Consider the following 25,215-nt stretch of genomic DNA (forward strand, 5'->3'; position numbering starts at 1 on the left):
CAGTTTATTAAGTTTAGGCACAAATCTTGGAGACACAAACGATAAATTAGCACCGCTATCAAATAGTATCCTTGCCGGATTAGAGTTTACCATGAAAGTACCTGAGACGACTTCATTGGATTGTTTAGCTTCATCATTTATCATCAAATAGTTGCGACCCCTAGCCGTGCCCGCCGCTTTCTCTAACTTTTTCACTTGATCATTCCGCAATTCGGGACACTCCGTCCTCCGGTGCCCTTCCTTTTGACAATTATAACAAGTGAGCTTTAGTGTTGAAGATGGGTTTGTGCAATCCCGAGCCATGTGTCCTTGTCGTCCACAATTATAACATTTGGGTCCATAACCCCCGGACGCACCCTTCTTCACACTACTGACACTCTCACTCGCACCCTTACTTTTCTTGTTGGAATGACTAGTAGCTTCAAACTTCCTTTTGCTAAAAGTAAAGTCACTCTTTTTCGAAACGAGCGACTCAAAACCCTTAGCTTTATCGAACAACTCATCAAAAGTTTTTACCGAGTTCCTACTAATCTTCTCTTGGTAGTTGTCGTTTAAGGTTCGATAGAAGTCTTCTTTCAACATATGATCATTCCCGACATACTCCGGGCAAAATTGGGTCTTTGATAAGAAAGTGGACTTGAGAGTGTTCAAATCCATCGACCCTTGCCTCAAAGCACGCAACTCGTCCTTAAGCCTAGAAAGATCGGCCGAAGTTCGGTACTCTTTGAAAAATTCCGCCTTGAACTCGTCCCACGTGAAATCCATACATTGTTCTTCACCATAGAGTTGGATTTTCGCGTCCCACCACAACTTAGCATCACCCCTTAACATACTACTCCCGTACCTTATCTTCTTATCGAGAGGACATTCACTAGTACGGAAAGCCCCCTCCATATCGGAGATCCAACAGTTTCTCTTTAGTGGGTCTCGCTCGCCATCAAAGGTGGGAGGTTGAGCATCCTTGAAATTCTTGTAGTGGAAGTCGCACCTTCTAACATTATCACCTTGGATGATAGCATTAACTTTTTCCTAGATTAGATCGATCACTTGCTCGTCAACCGACTCTAGAAACATTTTCTTAACATCCGCTAGAAAGGACGTATGATGCTTTTGTAAAATGGCCTCAACCTTGTCCGTGAACTCGGAGTCCTTGCTCGCACCTCCGTTATCGGTATCGTGTCCGTTTCTCATCTTCATTCTATAAAACGGAAAAGGTTAAACAACGAAACGAAAGGACATGACATAAATATACATATACACCTCACTGCCCCATCTTGCTCAACAATCATCGTACATCGCTCGTTTGACACGATTTGCACCCGTAACAATGGTAGCTAGTCATTGTTACGCAAGCACGTCGCATCAACTTGCTAGTACAACGTCAATATCGCTTGATGATTGCAAACACAAAACAAAACAATTAGCGCAAAGTTAGTTTACCTAACCTAGGCACTAACTAATCCCGATCCGACCCGTATTCCTACAAGTCCCGCATAAACGCATACACAATCAAGTCTAAGTCTAGGCACCTATGATGACCCGTCCAAATCTATATGGACGAATATATCATTCATCGATTTCACAGTGAGGTACTGACCTCTACATGATAAGTTTTGTAAACATTGCATTCTTTTGAAAAGGCACACCATAATTGAATATCAAATTCCAAGGTTTTTGACGTTTGATGATTTCTACATATAGACAATCACCGTAAATAATAGTTTACAATACTACATCCATTAATATTGCGGTCAAAATAAGATACATGGTGATGATTTTGTGAATGCAACATTTTCTCGAATAAAGCATGTATGACTCCATGCACATAGCTTGTATCACATATAAGCAAACAGCGGAAGCCTTCTAGGAACCTGAGAATAAACATGCTTAAAAGTGTCAACACAAAGGTTGGTGAGTTCATAGTTTTAATATTGCGCATAATATGTATATAAAGGTGGATCACAAGATTTCAGTTGTTTCATCCAGAAACGTTTATCAAAATATTCTACAAGATTGAGCACCCTGGTAACTAAACTTTAACGTCTATATAATAAGTACCCCTGTTTTAACATACATGCAACCAACATGTACAATACACGCAAACCAACGTGTACTAACCTCAAATATCATACGTCTGTTTTATAGTTCAGGCTAGGGTTTCTATACCTGGAACAGATGGGGATGTCAAGCCCTATGGATCTATATACAACTATTCACGCCAACCAGTTCTTATAACCGACAGCTACTAGTTACCAAAGCTAAGGGATTTTCGGTTCAAACTCGGTGTAGAATTTAGTATGTACTTGTATCCATTGCGTTTAAAATAATGTAACAACCCAACCCGTTAACCAACCAATAACGCGGAATAATAATAAATTTTTTTTTGTTGGAACAGCATATGGCGCAGCGCGCCATATGGCCGCGCGGCGCGCCAAACTGGCCTGTCCAAAAAGTCATGAAATGCGAAAATGTTTGACAGCTTCCCGACGTATTTAGACAAAACGCTTTTCACAACCTATTCATATATGAAAAACTAACACGTTCCATTCATAAAATAAGTTTTACGAGGCCGGGCCCACATCGGCCGTTTTACGACTTTCATACGAAAATACAAGTTTTCAATCACGTGATTTGTAATACAAAAAAAAGACCGAGCATGGCGATTGGGGATACGCTACCCAATCCTAATCAATCCAAAAGCAAGCCTTCTAAAGCAACTACGCGAGTCCACTAGTCCCACGCTTACCCGAGCCACCGCATCCTTGCAAATCTATAAAAAGGTAAACAACGAGAGGGTAAGCTAACGCTTAGTGAGTGATAATATACTACATACATATATATGCATAAAATGGACACGCCACACAAAATCAAATAACACATACCGGATCATCCGAGCATATAGCAAGCAAAACTAAGCTTACCGTACAGTTGTGATACCACTAGCTACAACATCAATGTAAGTTCACTCACAACGTTATGAACACTACCAAGCTACCCCCGAAGGGCTAGCTACAACACATCAATAATAAAACATAAGATAATATAATATCCCCGGACATACAACCCAAGGCTAAACACTTAACCTTAACAATAAGATGACCGTATAAACCGAGTCACCATGAATTCGCTCTAACCGAAATTCACAACTTAACAATAAGATGAACGTGCAAACTGAGCCATCATGAACCTATATGTGAAGTGATCTCGATAACCGAGAACCGCTTCACTCAACCCGCACCCATCCTACACATACATATGCACATAGGATATTAACACTCACCTTGAAGTCTTGATGGATGCCAAACCAAAATCCGAAATCGCCGATGGAATGTACCTATTCCATTTATCACAAATACAATAACACAATTAGGGTCGACTTACAAACCAACCCAATTGACACTTACTGCAATTTTGACCCAAATGCACTTCCAAGTACAAATCACGCCCAAATTAACCAATAATCACTAACACAAGTGAGAATGGTTCTAATACGCCAATTAAACCCAATCATAGGTGTTAAATACCTATCTTACCCATAATGACACTTAAACCCTAATTTTGACCCAAAGGAGTCAACATCGCGCCATTAGCGAGTTTTGACACCAAAACATATTTAACTTGGTTTTATACTTCAACTTAATCCATTTTAAGTTTATAAACCTTATTAAATCGGCAATTGAGTCATAATCATCAACAAACCCTAATTTTGACTCTAGTCAAAATTAGTCAACCATAAGAACCCTAATGGTTTCCAAAACACCAATAATCACTAACACTAGTGATTATACACCATTTACAAGTCTTAAACATGGTTAAATCATTAACCAACCCAAAACCCGCCAAATATCAAAATAGCAAGTTTCCATAAACCCTCTTCATCAACCAAATGGGTTTTACAACTAACAATCTCAAACCCTAACTTGAATATCAAATCTAACAAATGAAATTCGGAGTTAGGACTTACCAATACCACCAAAACGATGCCGTTGACGAGTAGAACAACTTTAAAACCCGAGCTTTGGTGAGAATCCAACCCCTTCTTCTCCAATTCAAGCTCTCTCACTCTAGAACTCTTCCTCTCTCTCTAGGTATGGATGAGAGTGTTTGTGTGGGTGAGAAATGAGCTCCAATGGAGTTCTAGATCAGTTTTGGTGACCCTAAACCGACCCTAAATGAAAAGACCAAAGTACCCCTCATTTAAACCTTTTAAAAAGGCTGAAAATTGCATCAGCAGCAATTGGCGCGCCGCGCCAAATGGTGGAGCGCCGCTCCAACCTGCAGGTCAGTTTTCAGAAACTTGTTTTGGCCATAACTTTTTGACCGTAGCTCCATTTTCGATGAATCAAATATCGTTGGAAATGTAATAAGATTTCCTTTCCAATGGTAAGGCTTTGAAACATCAACATAAACTTTATTTGGGGTTGAAAAGATACGTAAACACCTTGTCACTTCAGACAACGTCCAGTTTACTTCGGCATTCGAGCAAGCAACACGTACACTTCATACACGTATCGTACACCATAAATACATTATGTACAATAAATATTTGGGTCTTACAACTCTCCCCCGCTTAAACTCGATCACGTCCCCGTGATCCTCATCTCTTAACCATCCGGACTTACACTCAAAAGTTCTCAACATATGTTCCAATCCGACTTTCTTAGGCAATCCTTCCCAATGAATCGCCTTTAACAACTAAATCGTCACCCGCGATTTAACAAAACCACAATCCTAGCACTAAAACCTGCTCAAGTCCCCATATCGGGAGAAACTCAACTAATCTCGTACCGAGATATCAATTCCTTAGCGTACCTTTACCAAGGACAACGCTAAAAAAGACCAAGTCTCAACCTAAAGTCAATAATCCGATTGAAGATCGAACCACCTGAATCCTTACGGATTACACTTACCACTAAACATCCTTTGTAGTGTGCAATACAACCAATACGCCACTAACCTAACATCATAAGCAACGGCTAAGACCGATAGCGTCCAAAACGAATATCGCAACGCTAAACCCAAGGTGCACAAAAATCGACTATTGTTACACCCGTAACAACATGTGAGCGAAACACGGCTATCACCTCACTCATCCCACGACATGGTCCTTACGACCCCACCATCGGCGTATAAAACCACAGTTAGTTCACACAACGTGGTCCTTACGACCCCACCATTGGCGTATAAAATAAAAAATAGATCACACATCCAACAACATGAAGGCTGGCAGAAAACTACACGCGACCCACTTCCCAAATCTCAACACCGGATGAAGTCAGCGGACCCCGTCAATGGTCATGCTTCACCGATATAACACTACACCCATGATGAAGTCAGCGGACTCCGAAGGTCATGCTTCACCAATCAACGATCTCATGATGAAGTCAGCGGACCCCGAAGGTCATGCTCCACCCATCAACGATCCCATGATGAAGTCAGCGAACCCAGAAGGTCATTCTTCACCAATCAATGATCTCATGATGAAGTCAGAGGACCCCGAAGGTCATGCTCCACCAATCCACGATCCCATGATGAAGTCAGCGGACCCAGAAGGTCATGCTTCACCAATCAATGATCTCATGATAAAGTCAGAGGACCCCGAAGGTCATGCTCCACCAATCCATGATCCCATGATGAAGTCAGCGGACCCAGAAGGTCATGCTTCATCAATCACCAATACCATGGTGAAGTCAGCAGACCCCGAAGGTCATGCTTCATCAATCAACGCCCTTTTGGCCTCGAACGATGAGTAGCGTAACATCACGCTCTGCTACGCCATAGTGAATCCTAACGGATACCACTAACCATTCACACAATCGAGCAAGAACCACCTATATCAAACATAGGCACAAAACATTAATTCTCTAAAAGAGGATCCGATAAGCACATCCCTTAACCGAGGGATTTTACCTTGCTCGCCATACCCGTCCATTATCTCTCAACGAGATTTACCACATTACCACCTTGGTGATAATTCAAATCCAAAATCATAGGTACAATTTAACCGAAATTGTACCCTACCACAAATCGACCAAATCTAGGTCCCGACACAAATTTCGGATCTACCAAAAGCATTGTTCGAAATCTCACACTAAAACCTCCGCGTGCGGGAGTGTAACTCCCCCACTTGGAACTACGTTCCATAATCGTATCTCGTACACCCGCACAATGCTACCAAAGGTAGACTTTACCAATAATTGGGTTTACACGGCCCATCACCATGTCTTGCTTCAACTTTGAGCATACCAAGGATCCTAACCTATCCTTAAACACTTCGAACGAAAAGTGTACCACAAATTACACGAACTATACACTCGTAATCATCCAATTGCTTTAGTTTGTCGAATTCCACCTAGTCACTCATGTACCTAAGGGTTTCTCCTCGGTACCCCAAGTACAATGTAACCGCAACACAATCGGAGTCGAACACCACGCTAGTAGGTATAAAAGAGGCACCTAATGTCGCGTCACGTATACTCCTTTACCAACATACATCGAGATCAACACTCGATTTCTCGGGTTTCATCCCACTCGTCGAACCTCATGGTTCATCAACTTCAACACAAAAGCGAACACGCGCTTAACAACCGAAGACCAAAACTCATTTCCATGGCTTGGTAGAAACACTTCCCAAATACTAAGGAATGCTTGGTTACACCAAGTCTTACCCCCTTCGCCCGACAATCAAACGTTACCATAGGGTACTTCCATTAGGAACATCACCCGTATCAATAACATGCACAACACAATTAAAACCTTAAGGGTCTCACTCGAACGAGCTTAACGACCCGATACCAACCAAAATGCCTAAGCGTCCAAGGATTCGCACCATAGAGTCAAGGCACAACACACCACTTATACGCTCTACTGAGAGCAAACCGGAGCCATAAACGTAAACCTTTCGCTCGCTACGAATTATCTCCAACGGAGAATAAAGTTTAGCTAAGACTTACGCACTTACCGTATGTTATTACAAGCGAACAACATATAATTTCGTACTAAAAGTACCTGATGTAGCGCTGTTGGGCTTCCTCGCTCCACTACCCATCATGTATTTGCGCTCTAACCTCCTGACCCGATCGTCATGCGATTCGAAACATTCTGACTTCTGGTGTCCCTCCATCCGGCAAATGAAACACCTGATTGAGCCCAAAGGCACCACCGTACAATCTTGTGCCAAATGACCCCGTTCCCCACACTTAAAGCACGTGAGCTTGTAACCCTTCTTACTCTTCTTCTTCTTCACATTCCCGACGCCTTCAGGCGTACTTCGTGCCCTCTTACCATGAGCACCATGTAATCCTACCCTTGCAAGTACATCTTCATCATCACTACCTCGAGGTTTGGGAAACCTCTTTTCAAACTCTTCCTTTACAACTTTAGTAACTTGGTCTCGGACCACTTCCATCATTTGTCCTTCGACCAACTCCTTGGTTACTTCTCTAACTTTGCCGGTGAAAACCGAGACATATTGTTCAAACACGGCCTCAATCTTTAACGTTAACTCATCCTTCCCTTCGTGAATAGGCACACTCGTTCCGCATCCATCTTCTGTTTTCATTCTAAGGGATGCAAACGATTAGATCACGAACGTATAAACCACACGCACAACACCGCCCCATCTTGCTAAACACTCATCGTACATCACTTGTTAGACACGATTTGCACCCGTAATAAGGTTTGCAAGTTCTTATTACGCACACACGTCGTATCAACTCGTTAGTACAACGACCGCCTCGCTCGATGATAAAAACAAACACAAACAAAATTCTACGCGATATGCACATACGCGAGAATTATTATCACAACACAATTAATATATTAATAATATCCGCATTACTAATATAAACGTTAGTCCACCTATAAACAAGGTGCTAACTATAACCCATTCCGACCCGTAATCCTACAAGTCCCGCAACAATTTAAGCACATACAGAAGTCTAAGTCTAGGCACCTATCTCAAGTCACCTAAATCCCTTAGACCATGCTCTGATATCACTTGTAACAACCTAACCCGTTAACCAACCAATAACGCGGAATAATAATAATATTTTTTTTTTTGCTGGAACAGCATATGGCGCGGCGCGCCAACCTGGCCTGTCCAAAAAGTCATGAAATGCGAAAATGTTTGACCGCTTCCCGACGTATTTAGACAAAACGCTTTTCACAACCTATTCATATATGAAAAACTAACACGTTCCATTCATAAAATAAGTTTTATGAGGCCGGGCCTACATCGGCCGTTTTACGACTTTCATACGAAAATACAAGTTTTCAATCACATGATTTGTAATACAAAATAAAGACCGAGCATGGCAATTGGGGATACGCTACCCAATCCTAATCAATCCAAATGCAAGCCTTCTAAAGCAACTACGCGAGTCCACTAGTCCCACGCTTACCCGAGCCACCGCATCCATGCAAATGTATAAAAAGGTAAACAACGAGAGGGTAAGCTAATGCTTAGTGAGTGATAATATACTACATACATATATATGCATAAAATGGACACGCCACACAAAATTAAATAACACATACCGGATCATCCGAGCATATAGCAAGCAAAACTAAGTTTACCGTACAATTGTGATACCGATAGCTACAACATCAATGTAATTTCACTCACAACGTTATGAACACTACCAAGCAACACCCGAAGGGCTAGCTACAACACATCAATATCAAAATATAAGATAATATAATATCCCCGAACCTACAACCCAAGACTAAACACTTAACCTTAACAATAAGATGACCGTATAAACCGAGTCACCATGAATCCGCTCTAACCAAAATTCACAACTTAACAATAAGATGATCGTGCAAACCGAGCCATCATGAACCTATATGTGAAGTGATCTCGATAACCAAGAACCGCTTCACTCAACCCGCACCCATCCTACACATACATATGCACATAGGATATTAACACTCACCTTTGAAGTCTTGATGGATGCCAAACCAAAATCCGAAATCGCCGATGGAATCTACCTATTCCATTTATCACAAATACAATAACATAATTAGGGTTGACTTACAAACCAACCCAATTGACACTTAGTGCAATTTTGACCCAAATGCACTTCCAAGTACAAATCACGCCCAAATTAACCAATAATCACTAACACAAGTGAGAATGGTCCTAATACGCCAATTAAACCCAATCATAGGTGTTAAACACCTATCTTGTCCATAACGACACTTAAATCCTAATTTTGACCCAAAGGAGTCAACATCGCGCCATTAGCGAGTTTTGACACCAAAACATATTTAACTTGGTTTTATACTTCAACTTAATCCATTTTAAGTTTATAAACCTTATTAAATCGGCAATTGAGTCATAATCATCAACAAACCCTAATTTTGACTCTAGTCAAAATTAGTCATCCATAAGAACCCTAATGGTTTTCAAAACACCAATAATCACTAACACTAGTGATTATACACCATTTACAAGTCTTAAACATGGTTAAATCATTAACCAACCCAAAACCCGTCAAATATCAAAATAGAAAGTTTCCATAAACCCTCTTCATCAACCAAATGGGTTTTACAACTAACAATCTCAAACCCTAACTTGAATATCAAATCTAACAAATGAAATTCGGAGTTAGGACTTACCAATACCACCAAAACGATGTTGTTGACGAGTAGAACAACTTTAAAACCCGAGCTTTGGTGAGAATCCAACCCCTTCTTCTCCAATTCAAGCTCTCTCACTCTAGAACTCTTCCTCTCTCTCTAGGTATGGATGAGAGTGTTTGTGTGGGTGAGAAATGAGCTCCAATGGAGTTCTAGATCAGTTTTGGTGACCCTAAACTGACCCTAAATGAAAATACCAAAGTACCCCTCAATTAAACCTTTTAAAAAGGCTGAAAATTGCATCAGCAGCAATCGGCGCGCTGCGCCAAATATTGGAGCGCCGCTCCAACCTGCAGGTCAGTTTTCAGAAACTTGTTTTGGCCATAACTTTTTGACTGTAGCTCCGTTTTCAATGAATCAAATATCGTTGGAAACGTAATAAGATTTCCTTTCCAATGGTAAGGCTTTGAAACATCAACACAAACTTTATTTAGGGTTGAAAAGATACGTACACACCTTGTCACTTCAGACAACGTCCAGTTTCCTTCGGCGTTCGAGCAAGCAACACGTACACTTCATACACGTATCGTACACCATAAATACATTATGTACAATAAATATTTGGGTCTTACAAATAAATTTCATGTATTCTCACCCCAAAAATATAGATTGCAAAATCAATTAAAAAGGGAGCATATGAAACTCACCTTAGCAGCACATAAGGTCATTCACTGAAATGTGACCGAAACTCGGAATGCAAAATAACCATAGATATCAACCTAGAGAACATATGTTGGTCAATACATGTCTAACAAGCTAGGTCAGGTCATAGTGTATCACAATCCTAATGCTCGAGACCGACATGCAAAAGTTAACAAAAGTTATCTCAAAAGTCAACCTGACCCAATATGATCTTTAAATCTATACATGTTTATTAACATAGTATAAGTCTTGATAATTGAATGAATTTATAGTTTATCAAACTCAAAATATTATTTATTTCAGGAGCTATGTTATATTTGAATTATCATGGCAATCGAACATATTTTACTATTTCACATAGTTTTCCAATACTTGTAAAATCAGATTATAGTGTTATAAAGCTTTAAAATATGATAAAACAGTCAACTTGACAATTGTTCAACGAGACGTACCTTATATAAGAATTCATTTACTCGACTAATAATATTTGGAAATTTAATTTATCAATCTCATAAACAAGTTGTTTAAATATCAATTTACAGTTTCAAACACAATTTCAATTAATATTAATCATAATTCAGTTGACCATAACTTTTAATCCATTTCTCGAAAACACACGATTTCTAAATGAAAAGTTATTAATTTTTCGACAGTTTTCCAACGACATGCATATCATATACCTTATATTAATAACATATGTATCAAATTCGTGATTCATCATAAATTATCTAACGACAAAATTAAAGCATACAAGTATGCATAAACATATTTACTCAAGCACTAGACATGGATACACTATTAAATATATAAAAGATAACATATGAATGCTCACGTATCAATATTGTGATTCAATATTGCAGGAAAGTATGTAGATGCAACGGAGATGATAAATACTAGTTTGACCTCATAAGCAATACCCCCGAACAATACCCATAACCTTCATAGCTATAACCCATAATTTCCTTAGCTTTAACTTACTCGAAACACCATTTTGAAATTACATGGACAGCACTCCGTCGTAATATTTTATGTATAATACTACTAATAATAATACTCCTAATCATAAGATTAATAATAATTTTAATCTTTATAATAATAATAATAATAATAATAATAATAATAATAATAATAATATACAGAGGAAGATAGATGGATATATTTGTGTGTGTGTGCAAACTGAAATCGTCGAGCTTTATAGATGTTTTCATTAACTGCACCCCATGTGATCGCATGGGTTCACAGGTCTACAGCCATGCGATCGCATGGCCTCTGAATTCAGCTCACATTGTTTTGTTATTTAGCTTGTCGACATATTATTATATTTATATTTATAATATATATAATTTATATTAATTATATATATATTATATTATATTCTCGTGTATAGGTGACTTGTAATTTTAGTTCCAAAAACTTGTACGTTGTCGCTCTACTAATGTCCCGATTCCGGTTTTTTGAACGTCACTTCGTATGCTTTAATAACTTGTACTTTACGTTTCGCGCACCTTTGTCAAAATATAGACTTACATTACCAATAACTATATTACCTGAAGTGTATCTTGTACGTTCGAGTGTTTTGGTCATTTGCGTCTATAAATTAACGTCTTAATATATAATAATATTATTTTAAATCAAAACGTTTTGTATCTAAGTTAATATTATATTTTCTAACATTTATAAAATATACATACATTTTTATTTTGAAATAGTGTTTTACTGTAGCAAAATGATTTTTTACTGTAGCAAATAGTGGTTTTCAAAAACACTGTAGCTTTTCGGGTACTGTAGCAATTCGAAAATACTGTAGCAAATTAGTGTTTTACTTGTTCATCTTAAACGTTTTAGTTAACTTATCTAAATATCAATCGAATCAATAATCGAATGTTATATATATATATATATATATATATATATATATATATATATATATATATATATATATATATATATATATATATATATATATATATATATATATATATATATATATATATATATATATCTATTTACAAATAGATGTTCGTGAATCGTCGGTCAATAGTCAAAGATTAACTGAATATATAACATTAGTTCAAAAATTTTGAGAATCAGTATTACAGACTTTGCTTATCGTGTCGGAAATATATAAAGATCAAGTTTAAATTTAGTCAAAAATTTTCGGGTTGTCACAACAACAAACCATGCATGCCTAAAGTAATGGACTCCGTTTGCCCCATGATTCTTTCCTCATGTTTGTTGTTAACAAAAGCTTTAATTTGAATCTCACCGAGCTTCACAAGGAAATCGTTAGTAATAATCATGCGTAACGATCCTACTCGTATTGCCGGACGTTGACTCTTTCGACTCAACGCATCCGCGACCACATTCGCCTTACCCGGATGATAAAGTATCTCACAATCATAATCCATTACCACATCCATCCACCTACGTTGATGATAATTCAAATCTCGTTGATTAAAGAGGTGTTTCAAACTCTTGTGATCCGAATAGATCGTACACTTGACACCATGCAAGTAGTGGCGCCAAATTTTCAACGCATGAACCACCATACAAGTTGACGATAATTCAAATCTCGTACACTTGACACCATACAAGTAGTGGCGCCAAATTGTATTTGCACAGTCTTGAATTCAAGACTGTGCTAGAACATCATTATTATTCACAAAATTCATAAAGATAGTAGAACCATTCAAGATTTACAACGATTTCATCAATTCGAATATTGACAATGACAATCTACATTCAAGCCCTTCATGATTCTTGAAAATACCTCAATTAAGAAATAATCGAGGTAATGATCTAACCACGTTTTATCCACAATCGTGCATCTGGAAAACTCCCGGAACATAAGTAAAAGTTTAACACGTACTCGCGACAGATCCTTTGGCATTTTTAGCAAAAATTAACTTGCGATTCCTTTTTAGAGTAGCAAATTCTGTCACAGCTCCAGCAAGTCAACTTCGATTTTTCATCTGAAGTAGCTTTATTATAACCCTGATATATACGATTACCCTTGTCGTCATTGTTACTGGGGAACCTTTTATATTCCACCACATTATCAGCAGATGTACCAGCAACTTCATTACCCTTTGACTTTAGCCTCTCCGAAAAGTCATTATATTTATTCATTAAAACCCTATCATATACTCATCTGCATCTTGTAACAAGAATTGCCATGCCAATTACCGGGAATCAGCAATCAGTATTTTGAAATCTCGCAGCGTTCTACTTCAACAGTTATATATATACATATAACGTCTATTTTCAAGACTTACAAACTGCAATTGTGAAGTTTCTGAAAAACACCCCAGCCTACGAATCAGTACTAAGAAGTCTTGAAAAAGGCTGATGAAGTGACAAGGATGGTAGACAGCAATTATGGTTAGAAGTTTGATAACAAAGAATAGTAGATTGAAAAAGCTCAAACGAAAAATTTAGTACAGGAAAACGGATTGAGCAAAGTATGAAGGAAGCTGTGGACAAATCAAAAAGACTAAATCTGCCTTCAAAGAATCCAAATGATTCAGTGTCTGCTGAAGTCTTTAGCGAATATCTTACTCCTTACTTTAAAACCTTTGTGGACAATATTCCTCATCATCCTATGATCTTAGATATTTTAAGATATCATCATATCTTTCATTATAAATATCCTCCATATTTCTGAAGATATTTTCATACCTATTCTTATCTGAAATCATTTGACTCCTCGCGTTATCTGTATCATATCATAAAAGAAACTGTTTTAGTTTCTAAATTTTGAAATCTTCGAGTTTAAAGTATGAATGTTTTTGAAGTAGTGTTGGGGACTGAAGCATGAATTAGTATAATATAATGACACTTGATCAACGTGATTATATTACAGTAAGTCATGCTGAGTTTCTAAATGGAACACGATGATTCACAGATCATAACATCATCATTGTGCCGTATTACACGACTCTTATATTCTACTTAACCTCTAAAATATCAAGAAAATATTTCTTGATGATTTGGTCTTTTCCAGGGTATTCTGGTAATTTAACAAATCAAAATCGCGCCATTACGATTTCCTTCTTAGAACATTAATTATGTTCATTTCGAAATTTATACCTACGTATTCTAAACCATTATTCGCTTGATTTAAAATCAGGAAGATAAAACAAAAGCATGAAGCTTCAAAATATCAATGGGAGTATAAGTCATAGTAAATTGGAGAGAGTATTAACTGTGGATGACAATGATTATAGAAGACAGAAGCAGAGACTTTGAAATATAAGGGAAGATATAAAGCCCAACAATAGCCTGGAAATTACAACACGTATATATCAATGCATATAGCAACATAAAGACACGGGAAAACTAAAAGCACTATAAAACCAAGAGTATAGTAGAAATAAATAGATTCTTCCGGTGGAAGATGAAAGAGAAGAATGACAGATATGAAGGTTAGGAGTATATCAAGAATCAGAACTAAATGAAGCATATTGATGAATACTGTAATGTATGAGTTGAGAGAGAAAGAATAAAAGGTGTGAGTTGTAAGGAAATGAAGGAGGTGGATTTATAGTAAAATATCCGATAGAACAATTAAAACAGATGATCGCATTTAAAGCGGATCCTAATTTCCTTGATTACCGAAGAATCAAATCTTATTATGAAGATTTTCTCCAAATCCCTTGAACTCTGGAAATCAATCCTATCTACATCAAAAGGTATGACGAATCCACACTTACTCATTTCACTCTTTTGTGATAACTTCACTCGTACGCTCCACTTAAGCAAATTGTTTTATCCATATTACTCGTGATGATAAAACTCTAATTTTCAGCTCGTATGCGTCATGAAAACATACTTATTGTCAGCCATGACCATCCCAATCAAATTTCGGGACGAAATTTCTTTAACGGGTAGATACTGTGACAACCCAGAAATTTCCGACCAAATTTAAACTTTATCTTTATATATTCCGACACGATAAGCAAAGTCTGTATTGTTGAAATCTCAGAAACTTTGAACTATGTTCATGTAATCAATTACCCTTTGACTGTGCTCGATGATTCACAAACGATTATGTGTATAGACATGTATATATATAAGATATAGTCATATTAATTGAAAACGTTAACAAAGTATTAGATGTATAATACTTTACATGAACATATTTGTTTTAATATATATTTAATATAATTATCGTCGAAAGTAAAAGATAATATCAAATGATTGAGTTATCAGATACTTTGTGATATGATTACGGGTCTTGGTAGTAAGGTCCACTATGATTTAAGAAATCTGTTCTTTTTTTAACAATATTCAGAAAATGGTAAAGTGATTTACAAATGAGAACAAATGTATCAATTATCGAGAGTTAGACAGAGGTTAGTGGAGATTGCTATTTGATTTCAAGTTCATGCTTTAGAACATTTTCACTCATGACTTTTGTAAGATAACAAATTGGTTTTCATATTATGAAAGTAAAGTTATGGAATATAGATAACTTAGAAAATAGATATCGACGTTCTACCTTAAAATGATTTCATATGATTAGCTAACCTTTGGACTTTATTCCACGCCTCGTCGTTAAATGGTAATTTAAAAACTTGAAACCTGTTATGAGTATATATTTTTACTTTTCTAAAACATATTATGATATGACGATTTTCATTATTTAATTTTTTTTAACAAAATGATTCTTAAATATAGTTAGTTTTGGAAAAATAGAATTATAATATTTATTCAATTTAGTTTTAAACGTACTAAAACGTTTTGTCTAATAAGAACTTTATTATTAAAACATGTTATAAGGTAACTTATTTATCTATATAAAATGTGAAGAACTTCATTAAAGCTTTACATTATAAGTTTGTAAATATAATTATATTGTTTCAAAAATGTAAACGTGTTACGACATAATATTTTCTATTACTTAAATGATTGTAAAAATGAATTTTGAAATATAATTAATTTTGAAAAAAAAAACTAAATATTATATTATTTCAATTATATATATATATATATATATATATATATATATATATATGTACAAATTATATTTTTAAATAAATATTTTTGCAAAGTGATTAAATATAATATTAACTAGATACAAAGCGTTTTGATTTAAATTATCATATGTATATATAACGAGACGTCGATTTATAGAAGCAAATGACCAAAACATTCAAATGTATAAGTTACATTTCATGGAGTATAATTATTGGTGAAATAAGTCTAATTATTGATAAAGGTACGTGTCACGAAACGTAAAGTACAAGTTTTCTAAGCGTACGAAAGGACGTTCGAAAAACCGAAAACGACACATAAGTCAAGCGTCAACGTACAATTCATCGGTGCTAAAATTTCAAATCAACTATGCACGAGAATATAATATAATATTTAATTAATTCTAAAGATTAAATATATTATATATTAAATTAATATATATACGTATAACATATGTGTCGGTAAAGACTTGTAAGCGAATGTGGAATGAAAAAGAAGCTCATGCGATCACATGGCTTCTCCACTTGATTTCCATGTGATCGCATGAGGTGGTAGGTTCGATTACATCTCTTTAAATTGCGGAATTCGATTTCGTCTAATTCATAATTCATCTATTTATCTCTCTGCTCTCCATATGTATATTTAAATTATTATTATTATTATTAAGATTAATATTATTATTAATCTTATGGTTAGGAGTATTATTATTAGTAGTATTATACATAAAATACTACGACGAGGTCATGAGCAAATTATTTCAAGACGGGTTTTTCGAGTGGGATAGGGCTAATGAAATTATGGGTTATAGCTATGGAGGTTATGGGTATAGTTCGTGGGTATGCTCGTGAGGTCAAACTAGTGTTTATCATCTCCGTTGCGTCTACGTACTTTCCTACAATATTGAATCTCAATATTGATACGTGAGCGCTCATAACTTATCTTTTATATATTAATAGTGTATCCTTGACTAGTGCTTGAGTATATAGGATTATGCATGCCTGTATATTTAATTTTGTCATTAGATAAGTTATGTTGAATCCTGATTAGATACATATGCTACTGAGATAAGGTATATGATATGCTAGCGAAAAATTAAGAACTTTTCATTTAGAACCCGTGTGATTTCGATGAACGAATTAAAAGATATAGTCAATTGAGTTATTATTACTTTTAATATATTTATTATTAAAATGATTATTATTACTACCATCATTATTATCGTCGTTATAACCTAATTATTATTATTATTATTATTATTATTATTATTATTATTATTATTATTATTATTATTATCATTATCGTTATTAATAAAAGATATTATCATTAAAAATTGTTATTGTTATTATTATTACTATCGTTATTATCGTTAAGGTTATAATTAGTATTATTATTATTATTATCATTATTATGAATGCGATACAAAAGAAGACTAAAAGCTATTAAACAAAACGGTTAGGAAATAATGAGTATGAGTATCATGATGAAATTGAAATATAGCAAGATATTGATTTAAGAGAAAAATATCATTTTCATTATTATTATTATTATTATTATTATTATTATTATTATTATTATTATTATTATTATTATTATTATTATTATTATTATTATTATTTAAAGAATCATTAATATTAAAACTATCATTTTTATTAAAATTATCATTTTCGAAAGAAATATCATTGTTATTATAAATATCATTGTTATTATAAATATCATTATTATTATCATTTTAGTATTATTATTATTAAAAATTATCATTTTGAATAAGATTATTATTTTTTCTATAAAATATTATCACAGTTAATATTAAAAAGTATCGTTATTATTAAGATTATCATGATTAGAATTATTATTTTATCATAATTAATATCATCATTAGTAAATATAAATATTATTAGTAGAATAATAATGATTATTATTATTACAAAATAATACAACTTTTACTTATTATTATTATTATCAATATTATTTTATCAAAGAGTTATGTGATACAAAGATTTTTTTTTACCACACGTAATATAATTACATTAATAATTCATACCACTATATTTTTATGATATTAAGTGATTTTTATAAATTTTATTACTTAAGATATATAAAAGTATATTGTTATTATATATAAACTTTAATATAAATTTTTATTAATAAATGATTTACATTAATTACTTTAATAAAAATCTGTTAAATATATTTAAATGTATAAAATGACTATATTTAAGTTATATAATAATCACGTATAGATTTTGGAAGACATTTTGGATCAAGATGACTTTTGTTGACTTTTGCATATTAGTCTCGAGCATTAGGATTGTGGTACACTATGACTTGACCTAAATTGTTAGACAGATATTTACCAATATATAAATATATATAATTAATATAGGTTCGTGAATCCGAGGCCAACCTTGCACTTGTTCAATGAAATCATATGTATTTTTACTACGAAATACAGTATTGTGAGTTTCATTTGCTCCCTTTTTAAATGTTTTTGCAATATATATTTTTGGGACTGAGAATACATGTGCTGCTTTTATAAATGTTTTACGAAATATACACAAGTAATCGAAACTACATTCTATGGTTGGATTATCGAATCGAATATCACCCCTTTTAGCTTGGTAGCCTAAGAATTAGGGAACAGACACCCTAATTGACGCGAATTCTAAAGGTAGATCTACGGGCACTAACTCCCCCCATACTGGAAAATGGTATGCTTTAGTACTTTGAGTTATTTATACAGATGGATTTCTATTTTGGGGATATTCTATATGCATTATATTAACGTCGGTTACCATGTGTTCAATCCATATGAATGATTTTTATGCAAATTGCATGATGTTTATGAGAAATGGAAATATGAAATCTTGTGGTCTATTAAAATTATGAAAATGATCTATTATGATAAACTAATGAACTCACCAACCTTTTGGTTGACACTTTAAAGCATGTTTATTCTCAGGATTGAAAGAAATCTTCCTCTGTGCATTTGCTCAATTTAAAGATATTACTTGGAGTCATTCATGGCATATTTCAAAAGATGTTGCATTCAAGTCGTTGAGTTCAATAAAGATTATGATTAAGTAAATGACAGATTAGATCATTTATAGTTGGATATTATGAAATGGTATGCATGCTTGTCAACTTTCGATGTAATGAAAGTTTGTCTTTTAAAACGAATGCAATGTTTGTAAAATTTATCATATAGAGGTCAAATACCTCGCAATGTAATCATATATTATTGTATTCGTTCTTATGGATTAGGACGGGTCTTTACAATGCGATCGCATGGGTTCTATGCCCATTTTCCATGCGATCGCATGGCTGCTCCTGTCAGCTCATTTGTGTTTTGTTTTCTTGTTTGTCAATATATTATAATATATATATATATATATATATATATATATATATATATATATATATAATTTATATTAATTATTAATATATATTATATTATATTCATGTGCATAGTTGACTTGTAATTTTAGTTCCGATTACTTGTACGTTGTCACTTGACTTATGTCCCGGTTCCGGATTTTCGAACATTACTTCGAATGTTTTAATAACTTGTACTTTACGTTTCACGACGTGTACCTTTGTCAAAATATAGACTTACATTACCAATAACTATGTTACCCGAAGTGTATCTTGTACATTCGAGTGTTTTGGTCATTTGCGTCTATAAATTAACGTCTTAATATATAATAATATTATTTTAAATCAAAACGTTTTATATCTAAGTTAATATTATATTTTATAACATTTGTAAAATATATATACATTTTCATTTTGAAATAGTGTTTTACTATAGCAAAATGATTTTTACTGTAGTAAATAGTGATTTTTGAAAACACTGTAGCTTTTCGGGTACTCTGGCATTATATGTTGTTGTTATTAAAATGTATATGTGTGTATATATATGTATATATAAATAATAATTTGAAATATAATTTGAAGTATTATATGTTATTGTTATTAAAATTAATTGTGTAAAATAAAAATATGATATTATATTATATCTACATATATAAATAAAGTATATTAAAAATAAATATTAAATGATTGTAATACTCGTTTGATGTTCCGATTGATATTAAGCAAGTTAAATTCAAACTTATATAATTTTAAAATAAACGGTGATTCGAAAATGAGTTATATAAATTATGGGCTTATTAAAAATGTATTTAGGAACTACTTGTTAAATTTTAAAACTTTTTATATTTTACCTGGGATCGAGCGCGGACAGTGATTAAATTTTTTTTATTTAATAGTTAATGATCAATATTAGACAATAATGACTAAAATAAATAAAGGAATTTAATTTAAGAATTTGGGATTTTTCCGAGGACTTTTATCCGCCACTGATTTATCAACGGAATACAAAATTCAGTTCATGAAACTATCGGTAGAAACCACCAAATGAATGGCTACTTCACTGTTCTCACTGTTTTCATTTTCATTTAAATGCAATCATTTGATTATTATAATTATTATTATAGTATTACTTTAAATTATTAAAATTCTATATAATGACTTATGATACATGCAACTTGATCAATATCTTGTTCTAACAAGACATCACCTTCATTTCCTACTGCTCGATGAAACCCACTAACACTATCTTTTTCTATTTCTTGTTAGACATACACACACATATTACACCCAACACCCGCTAATTCCTTTTCTTCTTCTACTTTCTTGGCAACCATCTCCGGCCACCAAACCACCACCATATGGACCACCATCTTCATATCTATCTTCTCTCTTTCTCCTGCACGCCACCACTTCTTGAGCCACCATGATCCGCCATACATCACCACCTACTATATATCTCTGTTTGAAGAACCAAACCACCGCAGGCCCATTCGAACTATCACCATCCATCTGCACTATCGTAACCCACTAAACCATATTCATATATCAACCACCGTAAAACTGCTACTAAACCGCCACCCTACCACCTTGAACCACCATTGTTGTTCTGCTACTTTTCGTGACAAACCACCACCACACCCATCGAACCCAATTAATTAACCGCTATTTTTTCTGTTCTCCTCCTGGCCAAGAACCCACGAACATTACAACTTCTATTGTTTCCTGTTACGGCCTAAATCATTCACCATCGTGCAATATGTTTTCTTCTTCTGATTCAATCACAACCCAAAACCACTCGAACATCATCTAATTGCTACTGTTATGCTGCTTTTATTCTGCTTTTCTAACGAAACCAAACACACCTTATGTCACTGTTGTTGCTATTCTTTTCTGGTTACTCGTTTCAACACCATTCACCTACAAACAATGAAGAAGATGATAATGTTTAAACGAAGAAGAAGATGAACAATAATACGATGATGACTCTGTGATATTAACGACAAAGATGATGTTATTGTGATGGAAGATAACGATGATGATAATGTTTCGGTTCACTTCGCCTGCTATTGCTTTTTACCTGCTTCTCGTTTCTAACTTTGATCGAGAACACACTACATATATTTTTTAGTTGGGCCGTATACCTTTATTTATTATTTGGGCTAGCAAATTTTAAGGCTTATGAAATTGCTGTTGGGGCAAAGGATTTTAGTTGGGTTTTAGAAGAGGAAGATGAAAACGGATAGATACTAGATATATAGATATTAGATTCGTATATTATCAGAAAAAAACAAGAACGGAGGAGTGGTATAGAGTGTTGTTGGGTTAGCGAGGCGTCTCGAGTTCGAGGCCGATCTGAGACATTTTTTTTGGGGAAAAGCTTTAAATGTAGTTATTATTATTATTAGTATTATTATCATTATTATCATTTTTTTAATATTATCATTATTATTATTGTTATTATTATTAGTATTATAACTATTATTATTACTAATACAAGTATTAAGTATCATTTATTATTATTATTATTATTAGGATTTTGATTTTGATTATTATTATTATTATTGTTATTACAAATATTATCATCATCATTAAAAATATAAATTTATCATTTTGTTTTTAATAAAAGTATTATTATTATTATTATTACTATTATAATTATGAATATTATAAGTATCATTAAGAATAGGTTAAGATTATAAATACACATAATATTATCATTAGTAGTAAAATTATTATTATTATTATTATTATTATTATTATTATTATTATTATTATTATTATTATTATTATTATTATTATTATTATTATTATTATTATCAAAACAATTATTTTCATTATCATTATTATTAAACTTATCTTTTTATTAAAAACTACTATTATTATTAAAAGTATCATTTTTATTAATATTATCATTTTATTATTATTAAAACTATCATTATTATTATCATTAATAGAATCATTAATATTATTATCATTATTATTAATATTAATATTAGTATTATCATTATTATTATTATTATTATTATTATTTTTTTCATTACTAATATTATTTTAGTGTTATTATAATTACTATTTTCAATAAACGAATGATATATACATATATATATATATATATATATATATATATATATATATATATATATATATATATATATATATATATATATATATATTTAATACATATAATATAACAAAATGAATATTTTTATTTATTTAAAATATATAAAATGAATATATGAAATATATCAGTTATTAATATAAAAATGATATAACTAATAAATTTATATATAAAAATTTGTTCGATTATAATTATGTGTGTTAATATATATATATATATATATATATATATATATATATATATATATATATATATATATATATATATATATATATATATATATATATATATATATATATATATATATATATATATATATATATAAATGATATAGGTTCGTGAATCCGAGGCCAAACCCTGCATTGTTCAGTACCGTCGTATGCATTTTTTTACTACAAAATATCATATCGTGAGTTTCATTTGCTCCATTTTTAAATGCTTTTGCAATATATATTTTTGGGACTGAGAATACATGCGCTGCTTTTATAACTGTTTTACGAAATAGACACAAGTAATTAAAACTACATTCTATGGTTGGATTATTATACCGAATATCACCCCTTTTAGCTTGGTAGCCTAAGAATTGGTGTTTATTATAATTGCCACCAATTGACGCGAATCCTAAAGATAGATCTATCGGGCCCAACAAGCCCCATCCGGGTTACGGATGCTTTAGTACTTCGATTTATCATATCCGATGAGAGCCCCAGAATAATGGGGATATTCTATATGTATCTTGTTAAGGTCGGTTACCAGGCGTTCACCATATGAATGATTTTTATGCAGATTGCGAAATGCCTGTATGATGTTTATGAAAAATAAAATCTTGTGGTCTATTAAAATTATTGAAATGATTGATTATGATAAACCTATGAACTCACCAACCTTTTGGTTGACACTTTTAAGCATGTTTATTATCAGGTATGAAAGAAATCTTTCGTTGTGCATTTTCTCATTTTAAGGATATTACATGGAGTCGTTAATGGCATATTTAGGTCAGTACCTCGCAATGGGACCAAATGTTGATGCGTTCATCCAGGCGGATTAGGATGGGCCTTGACAGTTGGTATCAGAGCGTTGGTCTTAGCGAACCAGGTCTTGCATTAGTGTGTCTAACTGATAGTTGTTAAGATGCATTAGTGAGTCTGGACTTCGACCATTTCTGCATGTCAAAAGTTGTTCTTATCATTTGTGTCAGAAAAAGTACATGTTCATTATCATAAGTCTTGACACGTGTTCTTGCATTTATTGCATACACGGTGTATAGACGAATCATATCCTATCATATCTATTACAGTGGATCTTATTTGGCGCTTTCCGAAATTCCCTCCGTAATTTAAGGTATCCAGGTATTATATATATCTATGCATATTATGTATTGAGAATACATCCAACTATTATTGCTATCACCAATCTTTTCATATCAAGAATCTTTTTTGTAATCACGTAAAATGGCCTCTTCGAATAGACCAAGTTCCTCCAGCTCTGAAGACAGCGTGATGGGAGCGCACCAACCGATCAACTACCGGGATTTCTTTAGAAAATGGGGATGGATTCGCGAAATACTTACCCTATGTAGAAATGAAGAAGGTACTCCATATCACGAGCCGAACTTACCGCCTAACATCGAGTACTCGATCCGCTTACCGGCGAACCTGTTCGCAATACCGTTTTTACCGTTTTCACTCTTTTCGCAAGGATTTTCTGCCTCGAAGGTCTACTCGATGTAGTTAAAGATAGTATTCGTCCTCTACTTCCAAATGCTAATCAGGTAGGATTATTAGAAGAAGTTAGAAGACTTTGAACTAAATATCAAGATTTGACAAAGCTTACGGAAGAATGGGTAGAACTAATTCATAGACTCGAACATAAAGTAGAAACCCTGGAGGTGACGGTGTTCGATTTGGAAGCTAGGCTCGCATCTACTACGCAGGTACCACAAGCAGTACCAATATCAACAGCAACACCACCAGTACCACCACCCCTCCAGCACCACAAGCACCGCAATCACCACAAGCTCTGTAGACACCACAGACACCGAAGAGTATCGAGAATGATGAATTATGAAATATTAATTCATTACTTTTGGTTCACGATTAAAAAGATATATGTATATATATGTTTATGTATATCTTGAGATCGTAATAAAAATTCTTTTCATATCAGCTATGACGTGAAAATATTTTAACGGGTAGGTAATACCCGAGAAATATTTAGATTTCACATTAATGCGTCACATTGTACATTCTTCGATTCGAATTCAACAATCATTTTCCATACTACTCAAATCCACCGATATACGTATCCGGTCACCGAAGAATAACCATTTTCATTCAAATTCAATTTCATCTTTGGATTTTGACAAATCATAATCCAACAAGTGGCATAATGAAGAAATAATGGATACAATAAAATTTGTTAGAAATAAACTAATTATATATGTAAAATTGTTAAGAATCTACGCT

This window comes from Rutidosis leptorrhynchoides, chromosome 10 (genome assembly GCF_046630445.1).
Source record: "Rutidosis leptorrhynchoides isolate AG116_Rl617_1_P2 chromosome 10, CSIRO_AGI_Rlap_v1, whole genome shotgun sequence".
Taxonomy (NCBI): Eukaryota; Viridiplantae; Streptophyta; class Magnoliopsida; order Asterales; family Asteraceae; genus Rutidosis; species Rutidosis leptorrhynchoides.